General features: G+C 44.4%; 1 long non-coding RNA gene across 2 annotated transcripts in view; it reads left to right on the forward strand.

Moving 5' to 3' along the window:
- The window catches only part of LOC147822716 (uncharacterized), a 57,709-nt gene that overhangs the window by 15,525 nt on the left and 26,105 nt on the right, over positions 1-16,079 (forward strand). For both annotated transcript variants that reach the window (XR_015445335.1, XR_015445336.1), the window contains exon 2: positions 15,889-16,010. This is a non-coding gene — a long non-coding RNA (uncharacterized LOC147822716). The remainder of the gene's footprint in view (positions 1-15,888; positions 16,011-16,079) is intronic.

Below are 16,079 nucleotides of genomic sequence, written 5' to 3' on the forward strand. Positions count from 1 at the left end.
CCTGGGAGCTCTGCCAAAGCTCAGAGGCGCCTGAAATATCTCCGGGAGGAGTGGCGGGAGATGGATGGAGCGAGTGTGCAACCCTTCCAATGAAAACGTTCCCTTCCCTCGTCCCATTCTTTGTGCATGGAAGTTGTCTATTAAAGGAAGGAAATGGGTGAAAAGCAGAGTAAACTGACTTCCCTAGAGTGTATGTTAAAGAATTTTAACAAGGGATAGTTAGGTGAGTATGGTGTTAAGCTGACTCTCAGAAAGCTTCAGACCTTCTGTAAAACTGATTGGCTGTCCTTTGGGGTGGGATGGCCTGCTGAGGGATTACTTGATAAGGAGGTAATTAGTCAAGTGTTCACAGTTATTGCAGGGGACCCTGGCCATCCTGATCAATTTCCTTGCACTGACTATTGGCAAGACTCGGTCCTATCTCGGCTACCTTGGATGAAAGCTTGCACTGAAGAGGAACGTACAGTGATGATGGCTAGGTTTTGAGTTAGGGTTTGCAAGGGAATAGATTTAATTTACAGGATTATTTTATAACATTCACCCAAAAGTCAAATGCACAGGGCTACAAGAGGTCTGTCCAAGCACTAGAGACCTGAAAAATCCAGCCCAAGTCCTGGGTCCCATAGCAGTCTCCTGTACAACTCCAGGTAAGGCCTAGAGCCCGCAGCAATGTCTCATGCAAGTTGGTATGGAGGATCTGCACCAGGAAGGCCTAAAGGCCAGTGGTGGAAGCCCAAAAGCCTGCACCAGCAAGGTAAAGGATCTGTGCCACCAGACTGAAGGATCTGCACTGGAGCCAGGAAACAATTCTTAAGGCAAAGATCAGAGCTCCCTCAACAAGAACAGCAGCCATTCCCAACAATGGCGAGGAGCTGAGCTCCCTTGATGGTGAGAATCGCCAAGTTTGTATCAGGAAAACCAGCCACGGCAAGCTTCTCCAAGAAAATCAACAGCATACAATCTTCCCCTCCAGTTCTCGTTTTATGCCATTGGCAACAATCCTCAAGTGGGTCTTCCACGTCCAGAACCATGCTGAATCGGTTCAGCTGGGCTTTCTAAGTTGGGCATTAGTTAATCCACCACACTAGGATAATGGCCACCTCCAAATGTCAGCCAAAATCAAACCAGTTCTATCTGGGGAATCAGAAGAAGTCCCACCTCCATATGTCCTACAGTATCCATCACAGCCACTACCAACTGTGACCCCCACTACAGAGGCTCTACCAGAGCCAGTCAGCACCCCAGGGCTTGCCTCTCTCCCAACTTCCTCTGAGGCCTCCCTGGAGACAACCCCAACAGCGGCCTCCCCGGAGCCACCCATTCTAACTTCCCACCTGCCTGTGGACACCCTTTGAGAGAACTCCTCTAGCAGCCCAAGCCTCAGGCCCCATGGAGGCACCGTGCAGATGTCACTTCAAGAGATGCAAGGACCCATTTGCTATGACCCACAGGGGTAGACCCACAGGGGTAGACCCACAGGGGAACCAGTGTTAGTGTATCAACCCTACGCCCAGTTGTCCCAAACCCTTACATTCTCTTGTGCCTCATCCTGCCAAAGCAACCTTCTTTACATGTCTAGACCTGTCTGCATCCACCTGGCCTCACAGAGCCAGCCAATTTTTTCCCTTCCAGTGGGAAAATTCAGAAAATGGCGACCAAGGCCAGCTGGCTTGGACAACGCTACCCCAAGGGTTCAAAAATTCCCCGACCATTTTTGGCTCAGCACCGTTCACTGACCTGAAGGCCTTTCCTGCAGGTCAACATGGTTATTATTGCAGTATGTAGATGACCTGCTGTTGGCTAGCCAAACACAGAAAGACTCCATGGAAAGGACACAATTACACCTCACTCTCCTTTGGGAGGGTGGCTATAACGTCTCAAGAAAGAAGACCCAGATTTTCCAGGAGAAAGTTAAATACTTCAGTTCCACTTGTCACAGGGATGACATCATTTTGGTCCAAGAGAAAACAAGCAGTTTGTTCAATCCCAGTTCCAGCAACCCAACACCAGGTCCGAGAGTTCCTCAGGGCTTCAGGTTTCTGGAGGATCTAGGTACGTAATGTCTCAGTCTTGGAGAAACCCCTTATAAGACCACAAAGGAGGGGAGGTAGGATGAGAACTCTGTTATGGGAACAGGAACAGCAAAAAGCCTTTGGAGAAATCAAATGGGCCCTCACCAACACACCAGGCCTGGGACTTCCAGACAGGACTAAGCCTTTCTATTTGTACATCCACAAGTGTACTGGCATAGCGGTGGGAGTTCTAACCTAGATGCTGGGATCCTGGCATTGACCAGTAGCAGACCTCTCCAAACAACTCAGCTCTGTCACCCAGAACTGGCCACCCTGTTTGTGAGCACTTGTAGCTATAGCCCTCTTAGTGGCAGAGGCTGACAAACTGACCTTGGTCAGTTTTGACCTCTTGTCCCATAGGACAAGAATTAAGAGTCCGAGTGCCACACTCAGTGCTGACATCAATGGAGTACAAGGGACAATTCTGGTTAACTGAGGCCCGGATGGCCAGATATCGGGGATGTTATGTGAAAATCCACACATTGTCTTGGAAGTGGTCCAGACCCTGAACCTGGTAATCCAGTGGAGCCAGGCCAGCCAGATGAGGTCATGGATGAGGGGCTCTCCAGCTGACCAGACTTAGGGACCAACTCCTCAGTGATCCCAATGTCAAGTATTTCACGGACAGTAGCAGTTTTGTGCAAGAGGTAGAATCCCTTGAAGGGTACTCAATGGTAACCCTGCATTCCATCATGGAGGCAACATCTCTGCCAACAGGGACCTTGGCACAGAAAGCAGAGCTCATTTCACTAACTGGAGAGCTTCCTGGCATCAGGAGCTCTATATAAAGAAAAAGGCCTGGTAAACTCAGGGGGGAAAACAAAATATGTCAGGGAAATCCCTGAACTCTTGAATGCTGTATAGGCCCCTAAGAAGGTGGCAGCCATGTACTTTCAGGGATATCAAAGGGGAGACACCACAGCCACTCAGGAAACTGTAAAGCAGACCAGGAAGCTAAGCTGGTGGCCAATAGGGGAACAGGAGAGTGGGAGGCCCTGGCCACCGTGCTGTTTCCTAGTCCATTGACAGAATGGGGCCCTGATTACTCACATGAGATTGCTTGGTATAAGACTGAGGATAGAAGTTACCTCCCAGGCAGATGGTGGCAGTTTAAAGGCGGTGGGGTAGCAATCCCCATGGCTCTAGCCCCAGATGTTTTTCAGAAAGTTTTATCAGGACACCCATGGGGGCTGGACTGCTCTGGAGACCGTCTCTCTACATGACAATCCCGCAGCAGAATACCTACCACTCCTGCTTAAAATCACTTCAGTAAACAAACTCCTTCGCCCTGTCTGCCAAAATCTGGACACACCAACAGTCCCTGAGGAAAGAAGGGCAACCCCACTGTGGGCCACACACAGCAGGGAGAATGAGTGCCGGCCACAAGAGTGTGGGTGAGTCTTGCAAACAGGAGAGAAGGAAAGAAGGCGGACAAAAAGAGAACAGTATACGTTGTATGATTCCACTGTGCAAAATTCCAAAGCTAAGAACAGATAAAACGAATGATCCTTCTAGAAGTGAGAACCAAGTTAGTCTTGGGGAGACGGAGACTGGGGGAAGAGCTCAGGACCCTGTGGCTCAATGTTCTTCTGGCTTCTGCTTTGGGTTCTGATTATGTGGTTATATGAATTTGGGGAAAATCTGTGAAGCTGCATACTTGATGTATATACTTTTGTAGGTTGGTAATACTTCGACAATCTTACATACATTCAAAAAATAAATGTATATATTTTTTAATTGGCTCTAATTATGCAAAAAAGCATTACATTCATACAACTCACAAAAAATTTTCAAAATTCAAAAGCACACAGGATAGGAGGATGGATAGCTGGTCATGTCATACAAAAAAGACATTTACAGAATAGGAAGCAGGTTTGGAGAAGAAGAGGAATTAGTACGGAGTAAACTATGACTCACCCCACAATACCTGCAATCCAGCACTGTGCTTGGTACCTGTATATTGAAATTCTTTTTGAGTTAAATGTGTTTCTTGTATGCAGTATATTGTTCAATCTTGTTTCTTGATCCATTCTGCCACTCTATGTCTTTTGATTGGTGAATTGAGACCATTTGCATCGATGGTTATAACTGATATGTATCAATTTATCCTTGTCATATTATTTCCCTGTTGTTGATTCCCTTACTTTTCCCACTTTTTAATTGCTTGCCTTGCCTGGTGGATTCATTCTATTGGGATTCATGGAATTGTTGTCTTCATTGTCTTTTTCTAGAAAATCCTGCAGAAGTTTTTGTCTTGCTGGTTTGGTGGTCATGAATTTCTTCTGATGTACTTTATCATGGAAGTATCTTTTTTCTCCATCAATTCTGAAAGATAATTGCAGGGCACATCAATCTGGGTTGGAGGTTGTTTTCTTTTAGCTCTTGAAATATTTCATGATCTCCTTGAATTAATGGTTTGAGTTGAGAAGTCTGTTATGATTCTGATGGGCTTTCCTTTATAAGTGATTTGTTTCTTTTCTCTAATAATAGCTTTTAATATTTTGTTTTTGTGTTGAATTTCTGGACTGCTTTTTTTTTTTTTTTTTTTTTTTGGATACTGGCGGTCAAACTTAGGACCTTCCGCTTCCAAGGCAGGCAGCGGCACCACTGAGCTAAATCCCCAGCCTGCTGGAATCTTGACTATTATATGATTTGGTGTAGTTTTTTTCTGATCATGGCTAATTGGAGTTCTATATGCCTCACTTAACTCTATGTCAAATTCTTTTTCCATGCTTGGGAAGTTTTCTGCCATTATTTGTATGAACAGGTTTTTTTATGTCCTTTGTGCTATCTTCTGATTTTTCATTTATTCTGAATCAATCTTATGTTATTCTTCTTTGAATCATACAGCAGTTGTTGGATTAAGTTTTCATGGTCTCTTGCTATTTTTGTTTTTGTTTGTTTGTTTTTTTGGTACTGGGGATCGAACTCAGAACCTTGCTCTTGCGAGGCAGGTGGCAGAACCACTGAGCTAAATCCCCAGCCCCTCTCTTGCTATTTTAAAGAAGTCTTTCATTTGATGATTGCTAACTGCAAACCTGTCTTCTAGATCTGATAGTCATTCTATCCTTGCATTGGTTGATTCTGCTGCATATACTTTCAATAGAATTTTTAATCTCCTGGATATCATTTGACTGTTTCATGGAATATATTTCTTTCCTATGTTAGGCACTCATGATTTCCATCACTTTCTGAAGCTCCTGTATTTAAAAAAAATCTATATCTGCTCTAAATTCACTAACCATGTTCTTCATTATGGTCATTATCTCTTTAGTTATCTGTGTAATTATTTCTGATTCGTTCTTTTCCTAGAGACTCATTCATCTTCTTTGTTCCTTCTGCTGTTACCATTTCAGAAAGTTCAGCTGGGTGGCTTTTGATTTCTTCCACCTCAATGCCCCCTGAATTTGCCTTGGGAAAGCTAGTTTGGGGTTGCATCTTGCTTCTGTGTCTTCTTATTTTCTATTTTTAAAAAATTTGTGTTCTGACATTTCTCAGACAAAGAAGTAAAAGCAGCGAATAAATATATGAAAAAATGTTCAACATCACTAGTCATTCGAGAGATGCAGATGAAAACAACACTGAGATTCCAAGAGTAAGAATATCTGCCCTTCTGGGGATTTAGCTCAGTGGTTCCGGCGCCTGCCTCCCAAGCGCAAGGTCCCAAGTTCAGTCCCTGGAACCAAAAAAGAACAAAACAAAACCAGAATATCTGCCCTTGTTCCCCACCTTAAGGAGAAAGCATTGTATCTTCTCCATCCATATAAGGCGTTCTTGCTGGAAGTATGGAGTACATGGCCTTGATCTGTTGAGAAGGTTCTGTTCTACTTCTAGTCTCCTGATAGCTTTTACCATGAACAGCTGTGGAATTTAGTCCAATACTTTTTCTCCAACTACTGACAGGATTATATGGCTTTTTCCTTTCCTCTGTTAAAATGATGACTTTTGGGGGTGGATCTTCCAATGCTGAACCAACACTGCCATCCCTATAAGAAAACCCCTTTCTACATACTGCCAGATCTGACTTCTGATAGTTTGTTTTGTTAAACAAATTCCTATCTATGTTCATACTTTTCGCTTCTATTATCTTTATCCAGTTTTAGAATTAGCAAAATGTTGATTTCCTAAAATGAGGGGAGAAGTGTTCCTTTTGTTTTCTGCTTTAAATGTTTGATATAATTTATCAGTTAAAATGTATATGAGCCTGCTGTTGTCATATAGGTAGGTTTTCAAGCTAGGAATATACTTTCTTTAATAGGTGCTATTGAAATTTTATATTTCCTCCAGAGTTAGTTTCATTAATTTGTCTTCCAAGGTACATCTTAGAAGTTGTCAAATTTATTTCAAAACAGATTGTTGAAATATGCTTTCTATATCCTTTAAATTCTGTAAAATCTGTGATAATGTCTTCTAGGTCTTGATATTTTAATTTTAAAAATGTATAATTGATATTGTGTAATAGGAAGTAAAGGTCTAAAGGTGCAGGGGAAGTGGGAGGGGTAGGGGAAAGGAAAGAAGGGAAAAGAAAAAATATGAGAAAAGGAAAAAAATGGAAACAAAGTCTTTGCAAATAGGGAAGGGTGGAGGGGGTGAAGGGAGGGCAGGGGAAGGGGAAAAAATATAAGAACCAAGATACATTATGTACAGGTACAAGATCCCAATGATGAATGTAACTGTATTTTATACCGAAAATGTACCAATAAACTTAATGGGGGGGAAGAAAAAGAGATTCCACCTCAACCCCGAAAGAATGGCTGCTATCAAGAAATCAGCCAATAACAAATGCTGGCAGGGGTGTGGGGAGAAAGGAACCCTGCTCCACTGCTGGTGGGAGTGCAGACTGGTGCAACCACTGTGGAAATCAGTGTGGAGAGACCTCAAAGAACCAGGACTAGAGGTCCCATTTGACCCAGCTATTCCCCTGCTGGGGATCTTCCCCAAAGAATTAAAAGAATCATACCACAGTGATATATGTGTACCTATGTTTATAGCGGCACAGTTTGTAATAGCTAAAACTTGGAAACAGCCCAAATGCCCATCAACTGGAGACTGGATAGAGAAGATGGGGTTTTTCTATAAAATGCTGTATTACTGAGCCATAAGGAACGAGAAACTAGAGACATTTATAGTTAAATGGATGCATATTGAGGCCATACTCTTAAGTGAAATAAACAGGACACACAGGTGTAAATACCGAATAGTTTCTCTAGTGTGAGAAACTGAAAGTGTAAATAAGGATTAAAATGATTAAAATGAATAATTAATAATTTGAAATAGGAAGAAAAGGTCCAAAGGGGTAGGGGTGATGGGAGGGGAAGGGGAAAGGAAAGAAGGGAAAGGAAAAATTATGAGAAAAGAAAAAAATGGAAACGAAGTCCATGTAAATAGGGAAGGGTGTACAGGTAATGGGGAAAAAATTAGAACCAAGATACATCATATACAGGTTCAAGCACCCAATGATAAATGTAAACGTACTGTATACCTAAAATGTACCAATAAAAGAATTTGAGGGAAAAAAGTTTGTGTTCTGTGTTGATGCTTGTAAATTAGTTATGGTATGTAGCTTTATTACTTGTATCAAGACCTCCTTAGGATATGGATACTTTTCAGAGATGTCTTCTAGGTATAGGTGGCTTTTTGAGTCTGTCTTAAGATTCTGCCTCTTCAATTTATTAGGGATGAGAGGTTGCTGCCTTGTTGGTCTAGCCAAGTTCTCTGCCAGTTCTTTTGTACTGCACTATGGTATTTATTGTTTATCACCCCCAGACAGTCTTGGTATTGGCATATAAGGAAGGACTACTGATTACAACAATTATGTCACCTTGGCTAAAGTAGTATAATCATTAATAACAATGGCATCAAGTACAGTGTAGAAAATGACAAACTATGGTAACTTAATTTGCTACATTTAACAATATTTACAACATTTATAGTTATAGAACAAAATGTAAAACAAATCAGAAAATTATATACAGTAAATAACCCCTCAAAAGAACAATTTTACCTGCAGGGGAGAAAATTTAAAAGGGATAAGAGGAAAAAATAGAGAAATAAAAGAAGAGAAAGAGATTAGAAGCAAGGCAGAAGAACAAAGAAAGATTATCCAAGTTTTGGGAAACTGGTAAAGAAGACACGAGGGAAAGAAAGAAGGGGAATATAAAAACAAGAACTAAACAAAATTTTAAAAAACTAAAAACAATTATCGGGAGCAATGCTACATAATTTTAGGGAAAAATCATTTGGTCAGCCTAGTTCTCCCGCCTACAGCCCAGCTCTGGCATTCTGAGACATAACTCCATTTTGGCCTCCGGTCACAACTGAGACCTCAGTGATCTGGTGATGCTGTCTGTGATGCTCCAGGACAAGAAACATCCTGGGAGCTGAGAACATCCTGGGAGGAACAAACATCTACTCAGTTCCTCCTTGTTCTTGGATTGTTACATCTTGTTTACGCGGACGTACTGAAGTCTCTGCAAGTCATTTGTTACATCTGTTTGTCCCGATGTACTGAATAAAGGTGTAAACTGGGGGCTCTTGTCTCTGCCGCCCAGAGCAGCACTGATCAGACCCAAAGCTCAGCTTCTTCTCAGTCTCATTTTTCTGCCTTTCCTGTAATCCACCTTGTGCTGCCGTGGCTCACAGGAGACCAGGACCCACTGCAGAGGTTCTGGTAACGTCCTCTCTCCCTGTTCCCTACAAACAATATTTACACTCATGAAAAAAACAAAAAAAAATCAAGAAAAATAGCAAAGAAAAAAAGATTTCTCTGTGATTGCAAACCCATGGTTATCTTCTGATGTCTACAGTTTTGAGGTAGTGTCCACTTTAGGAGATGTCTCCACTGTCACTGGTAGACAAAGTGAGAGCCCAGTGAGAGCCCAGATCCATGCTGGATGATCCCAGCAAGCATGTAGTAGGGCAGAGTACTAGATAATCCCAGGAAGCCCGAACTAGGGATAGTGTGGGGTGCCCGTTCAAGCTGATCCTGGCCTCTGGTTGTGGGGTTGGGGCCTGAGTTGCTCAGCCTACAACACTCTGGGTGTCTCTTGCTGGCCTCCCCTCAGATCCCTGACCCTGGACAGCTCCTGTGGTTGTCCCTCACCCAGTTGCTGGGAGCCCTGAGTTGAAGCCAGCCCATAGCTGCTCGGAGTCCTAGATTCATTTGGCTCCTTCCTAAAATTGTGCCTGAGAGGACACTTGGACTGGAGTCATTCACCAGCTGTTGTAGCTCACAGCATCCACTGCTCCGCTCCACTAGTGCGTCTCTCCATGGAGAGCCCTGCAGTCACCCGTGCTCACTGTATCTCTGCAGATTCAAGTCTCCTGTCTCACATCTCAGCTGGGAGTCAGGGAGAAAGCGCAGCTTGCCACCTCCTCTTTCTGCATTGAGGTCTGTCTCTTCACTTCCCCTGTAGGCTCCAGTTCTCCCTTCAGATCCTTCCTGGGTCCTGGGGATCCAGCTCACACCTTCTTTTCTTTCCCGAGTTGTTATTTTCCAGTGTCTGGATTCTGAATCTCAGAGAGGCTGATTTGCTGCTGTTTACCACTCCACCATCTTCCCAGAAGCTCCTGAACCAATTTCTTACTTTCTCTCTGTCTCTCTATCTGTCTCTCTGTCTCTGTCTCTGTCTCTTTGTCTCTGTCTCTGTCTCTCCCTCTCCTCCTCTCTCCCTCTGTGTCTTTATGCCAGACAAGCCATGCAGCAGTAATATTAACTTAATATGCAATTTTTTTAGTGTAGAATGAGGTATGGTATCCCTTGAGATGTTAGTAAGGTTTGGGAAATACTAGGTAAAATATATTTGTTTAATGCTCAAATTCTCAGTGTATGAGTCAGAGAGAGAGAGGGAGAGGGAGAGAGAGAGAGGGAGAGAGCGCAACATTTCCCAAATGTTTTTCCATCCAACACTTTTTTCAAGGAATCATAGGGCTGATTATCTAAGGAAACATCTTTTTGAAAAAAATGTTGGCTTATTGCAGTGTCTCAGCAGTGGCCTTGCTGATATTTTGTGCCAGAGCTCTCCTGGTTTGGGGCTGTCCTGCACACTGTAGCCTCTGCTCACGACATGTCAGTAGCAACCTAGCCGGACATGACAATCAAAAGAATAAGTATCCAAACATTACCAAACATCCCTGGAGGACGGAACTGCTCCCAGTTAAGAATCGCTGGCTCTGTCCTCCTGACTTAATCACTTCCCAAAGGCTCCACCTGCCAGTACTGTTGTGTCTGGAGTTAGATTTCACCCTGTTAATTTTGGGTGGACACAAACATTCAGACCATAGCAAAGACCATGTTATAAGACTGAGGGTCTCCGGTAATCAGAAACACCTAAAGGGTAGCAGACACTTTAATTTGTGCCCCATTTTATTTATTACTCCTAACAAATTCTTCAAAGTAAACACATCATTATCCCCATTTTACAGATAACGAAACAAAAGCCCAGAGAATATTGTTATAAAGCAGAAATTTAAATCTAATGGTCTTTCCAAAACTCATGGGCTTTAGGGAGTAAAGATGTGTTCCCTTTAGCTTTGTAATCAATTAATGTGAGTTGAATAAAGCAAAGGATAAAGATTCTCCAGGTGTTTGGCTCGAAGGTTTTCCACATTGCAAGTGAATTAAAATCAGAGAGTCCTGGCCAAGCAGGGTAGCACACACTGTAATCTCAGCCACCTGGGAGGCTGAGCCAGGAGGATTGCGGGTCAAGGCCAGCCTGGGCAACTTGAGGAGACCTCATCTCAAAATAAAATTTAAAAATGGCTGGGAATGTATCTCAGTGGTGGGTCATTTGCCTGCATGCCTGCAGGCCTGGGTTTAATCCCTAGTGCTGCCAACAAAAGAAAACAAATTCCAGGGAGCCCCGGATGGGGGCAGCAGGAGTGCCTGGTCAGCTGACTGCTGCTGCCAGCCACCAGCTTCCCAGGGGATGCCCTGCACAGGTGTGCAGTGGCACCAACACAAACAACAGTAGGATAAATAAGGAAGCACCATGCCTGAGGTCAGCACACTTGGCAGGTGGCCTTGCTGAAGACCGCCAGTTGCTAAACTCATCTGAGTGACCATGATGCCCAGTCACTGAGGCAGTCCCCTCCCTGGCACTGCAGTCTGTGCCACTGAGAATGCCTGCCTTTCCCTTTTTCGCTTTTGCTCCTTGGGCACTTGTGCCCCACAGTGCCACTCCAGCGAGTCTCTTTCTTTCCTTTTCTGTATTTTACTACAGAAGGAATTCACTGATTTTAGTAAAAGTACAAAGGATACAAAAAAGATAGAGTGGACAGGCTGGTGGTGCGTGCCTGCAATCCCAGCACTCTGGAAAGCTGAGCAGGAGGACTGCAAGTTTGAGTCCAGTTGGAGAAACTTATCGAGACCCAGTCTCAAAATTAAAAAATCAAGCAATTAATAAAAAGGGCTGGGGCTGGGGGTGTAGGTCAGTGAGAACGGGCAGGGTTTACTCCCCACCAGTGCAAAGGGGGAAAAAAAGCAAAATTCAAAAAGTTCCTCTTTCCTCTTCATACCTCCCGGCTTCTCTTCCTCAGAGGTAATCTACGCCTACACTTTACAGAACATGCTGTTGTTTCCCTTTCTGACCTTACGTCTACCAGTAGGTATACATGCACCTTCATGTGGGGTTTTTCAGAAAGCTTTTGAATCATGTTTTATGCTTGGCTTTGTGATCTGAAGTTTTTATTCAGGCCCTGGCGGTACCTACGGTGGGGAAGCCACCCAGGGTGAACTTAAACAGAGAAGGAATGTCCTGGCGGGGTGCTCAGTGGCTCAGAGACTGCGCAGGAATGTTGGAGAACCAGGTGTGGCTTTGGGGCAGGACGGCAGGAGGCTGGGGAGCAGAGGACACCTGCGGCACTGTCTTGCCCAGCGCGGTGCAGGTGGGGGCTGGGCACTGGCTCTGGCTGCCCTGATCTCGGCTCTCTGGGCCAGCAAGCACCTCCGTCGGACTCTCCCCATCCCTGTGCCCCATGCCTTCAGAAGTCACAAATGCCACGTAGGACATGGGAGTGGTTGCGCCGATGTCACCTCGCGGCCCTGGCTGCCAAGGAGGAGGGGCACACAGCTGAGTCCCCCTTGGCTTCCAGAGGTTGGCGCCTCCTGCCACCTTGTATATCCAAAGCAAGCAGGAAGCAGAAATTCAGAACCCAGGCCAGAGAGGGTCACTCTGTCCCCAGAAGTAACGAACAGCCCAAGAAAGACTCCCTGTTTTCTGCTTCCTTTAAAATCGCTTTCTCTATCTTTCTTATCAGTCTTCCACTCAAGATATGAAAAATACTCTGTGCTGTGGTGGGAAGCAGGGAATGCAAAGTGTATCTGGCTGAATAACTGTCACCTAAAGGTGCCTGGTTCTGTTCCATGGGACCTGTGGATGTTTACCTTTCAAGGAAAAAGCAGTTTTGGCAGATGTGGTTAGGATCTTGCTATGGAGAGATGGTGGTAGATATCCTGGATGTGCCCTAAATGTCAGCACAAGCATTCTTACATGAGAGAGGCAAAGAGAGACACATCAAAAAGAGTGGGCAAAGTGACCACGGAGGCAGAGGCCCCAGGCCACAGGTCAAGGCATGCTGAAGTGGACAGGGGCAGAGTTTCCCAGAGCCTGTGGACCAGGGGCACAGAAGCTGGAGTGGACCAGGGGCAGAGTCTCCCGGAGCCTGTGAAAGGAATGTGGCCCTGCTGCCACCTGGATTTCCACTCAGCAATGCTGCCTTCAGCCCTCCGGCCTCCAGAACTGTGAGAGAACATAGTTCTGGTTTCTGTTTGTATTTTGCAAAGCTGAGGACAAAAAACCAGGGCCTCACACCTGCTAGGCAAGTGCTCGCCCCTGAGCTACACCCCTAGCTCATCTCTGCTGCTTTAAGCCGTCTGCTTTGTGCTGGTTTGTGGCTGCAGTCGAAGGAAACTAACAGAATAGAAAGATGACAGGAGGAGAATTTGCATCTCTAGGACAAAGCAGAGAGAGGAAGGAATGGGGCCAGGCAGCTGGGAGCCAGTGACCAGTGACCATGGTGTTAGTCACATGTCACACAAAGGAGTGAAAGGTAAATAAATTAATACTGGAAACCATGTGTCTTTTGGAAAGAAATCCAGGATTAGAACAGGACAGACTGAGTAAGACAGGCTAAAGCAATAACTCTTCAGATCCACCTAAACCAGGCATATAATCTCCTGACACAGCAGGCTCTTCTATGGGATGTTTGGTTCCTTGTAGCTGCTGATTTCGGGGTTGGAGATTACAGGCTAAATTAGCTGGGTGAGTCAGGAAATGAATTTGTTTCCAGATAATTGCTTCCTAGCCTGGCAATGATGCGGGTATTAGTCATTCCAATAGCAACTCCATGTAGAGAAGAAGTAAGTTTGAACAGAAGGTGGCTCCACCCAGAAGACTGGTGGGAAAAAGTTGTAGTGAAATCTGCATATCTGACTTGGTTCTAGTGAAACTGCTCCCCTGTGAGGGGGATCCCATGATAAGCCCCAACTGGAGTGAGGGAGCAGCTCCACATTGGGCTTCCTGTGGTGTCTTGTTCTGTTGCGACTTGGCGGCGCTGTAAGAGAACCAGAGGAAACGCACAGCTTCCCAGAAGATGGGCAGCCCTGACAGCAGATCACAGCCTTCTTCCTCAGGGCCTTGAAGGCCCCCAGCATCACACTGACTCAAAGACAGAAACTACCTCTGGCCTGGGCTGACTTCCTCTCTGCACTGCAGTTTGGGGTTGGGGCCCCAGGGGTGGGCAGGACACAAGGATCAAACACAGATGCTGCTTCAACTCAGATGTGTAGTAGATAAGATGATCCAAGAAAGGAGGGAGGCTCAGACAGGAAGAGCAAGAGCCTGACAGGATGCAGAGCGCAGGCTACAGTGCTTAAAACCCAGCGGACAGGAATTAACATATTCCTTTCCTTTTCATTAAAAAATATTCTATTAGTGTTTATTAATTGTACCAAATACTGGGTTTCCATATGGCACTTCATATATGCATATATTGTTATCATATCTACCTCTCCATTCCCCTCTCTTCTACCCCTCCCCATCCCCCGTATTCCCTTCCTCTTGCCTAATAATACAATCTTCCTTCTACTTTCATGTCATCTTTTTTCTTCTTTTTTTGATTCTACGTGTTAGGGAAAACTTGTCTTCCTGAGTTATTTTGCTTAACATGGTGATCTCCAGTTCCATCCATTTTCTGTAAATGACATAATTTTGTTTTTCTTTACAGTTGAATAATACCCCATGGTGCATATAATACCACAGTGTCCTTATTCATTCCTCTGTTCATGGGCTGGTGCTTTATCTTGGCCTTGTGAATTGCAGCACAATAAATAAGGTAGGGTAGGTATCCCTACAGTGAGCTGACTTAATTCCCTTGGGTATATGCCAAGGAGTGGCATAGCTCGATCAAATGATAGCATTATTTTCAGGTTTGTTTTTGTGTGTGTGTGTGTGTTTGTTTGTTTGAGACAGGATCTTTGTCTGTAATTCGGGCTGGCCTTGAACTCACTGTGTAGCCTAGGCTGGCCTCAAACTTGCAGTGATTCTCCTGCCTCAGCCTCAGTGGTGGGATTACAGCTGTGCACCACTGTGCACTGCTCAATTTTTAGTTTTTGAGGACTCTCCACATTGATTTCCATAGAGGCTGTACTAATTTACCCTCTTAGCAATAGTGTAGATGAGGTCCCTGCCCCCTGCATTCCTGCCAACATTTATGGCCTTACTTTTCTCTGTGATAATCATTCTGAGTCATGTAAAATGGAATCTCAATGTAGATTTGATTTGTATTTCCTTAATGGCTAATAATATTGAACATCTTTACATATACTTCCTGGCCATTTGTACTTCTTTTGAAAATCATTCAATTCATTTGCTCATTTATTGGTTGTGCTCTTTGGGGGTGGGGTTTTTTTAGTTCTTTGTATATCCCAGCTATTACTAGGTTGTCTCTTCACTGTTGTTTCTCTTGCTGTGCAGAAACTTTTTTATTTGATGTGGTCCCATTTGTTGATTCTTGCTATTATTTCCTGTGCTATTGGAGTCCTTTTCAGGAAGACTTTGTCTGTGCTTGTGGCTTCAAGTGTTTCCCCTATGTTTCCTTCAGGTGGTTTCAAATTTTCAGGATGTATACCTAAGTCTTTGAGCCATTTTTAATCAATTTTGTACAGGGTGAGAGATGGTCTAGTTTCAATCTTTAACACGTGGATACCTGGTTTTTCCACCACCACTTGTAAAGAGGGCTTTTTCCAATATAAGGTTTTGGTTTCCTTGCCAACAATCAGTTGGCTGTAGCTGGGTGCGTTCATTTTTTGTGTCCTCTTTTCTCTGCCATTGTCTCTGCGTCTATCTTTGTGCCAGTATCATGCTGTTCTTTGTTACTATGGCTTTGTAGTGACATCTGAAACCAGGGACTGTTGCAGTGCCTCCAGCCCTGCTCTTTTTGCTTAGGATTGCTTTGGCTATTCTGAATCTTTTGTGTTTCCATAGGAATTGTAGGATTGTTTTTTCTAGTTCTAGTTTTCGTTGGAATTTTAGTGGGGATTGCACTGAATCGGTAGGTTTCTTTTGCTAATATGCCATTGTTATGGTTTATACCTAGATGTCGTCCCGCAAGCCTCGTGCTCCGAGGTAGGGCTTTGGGGAGGTGATTGGATCATGGAGGTGTGACACTCATCAGTGGACTGGTCTACTGTCGAATTTACAGCAAATGTGATGTTGAGACGTGAAGCCGTTTGGAGGAGGTGGGGCACTGGGTTTGCGGCCTGGAAGGGTCTGTCTTCCTCCTCTTCCCTCGATCTCTCTCTACTTTCTGCCACCAGGCCAGAAGATGTTTCTCCTTTGCAATGCCTCTCTGCCATGCTCCCTGGCCTTGGAACCAGCCAACTATGGACTGAAACCTCTACAAACTATGAGCCAAAGTAAATCTCTTCTCCTTTAACTTGTGAGTATCAAATATTTTGTCCTAGTAGTGAGGAAGTAAACAGATTCGTCATTTTAATGATATTATTTC

This window comes from Heterocephalus glaber, unplaced genomic scaffold, assembly GCF_053883595.1.
Source record: "Heterocephalus glaber isolate CG9 unplaced genomic scaffold, H.glaber_assembly_v1.0 deba00001610, whole genome shotgun sequence".
NCBI lineage: Eukaryota > Metazoa > Chordata > Mammalia > Rodentia > Bathyergidae > Heterocephalus > Heterocephalus glaber.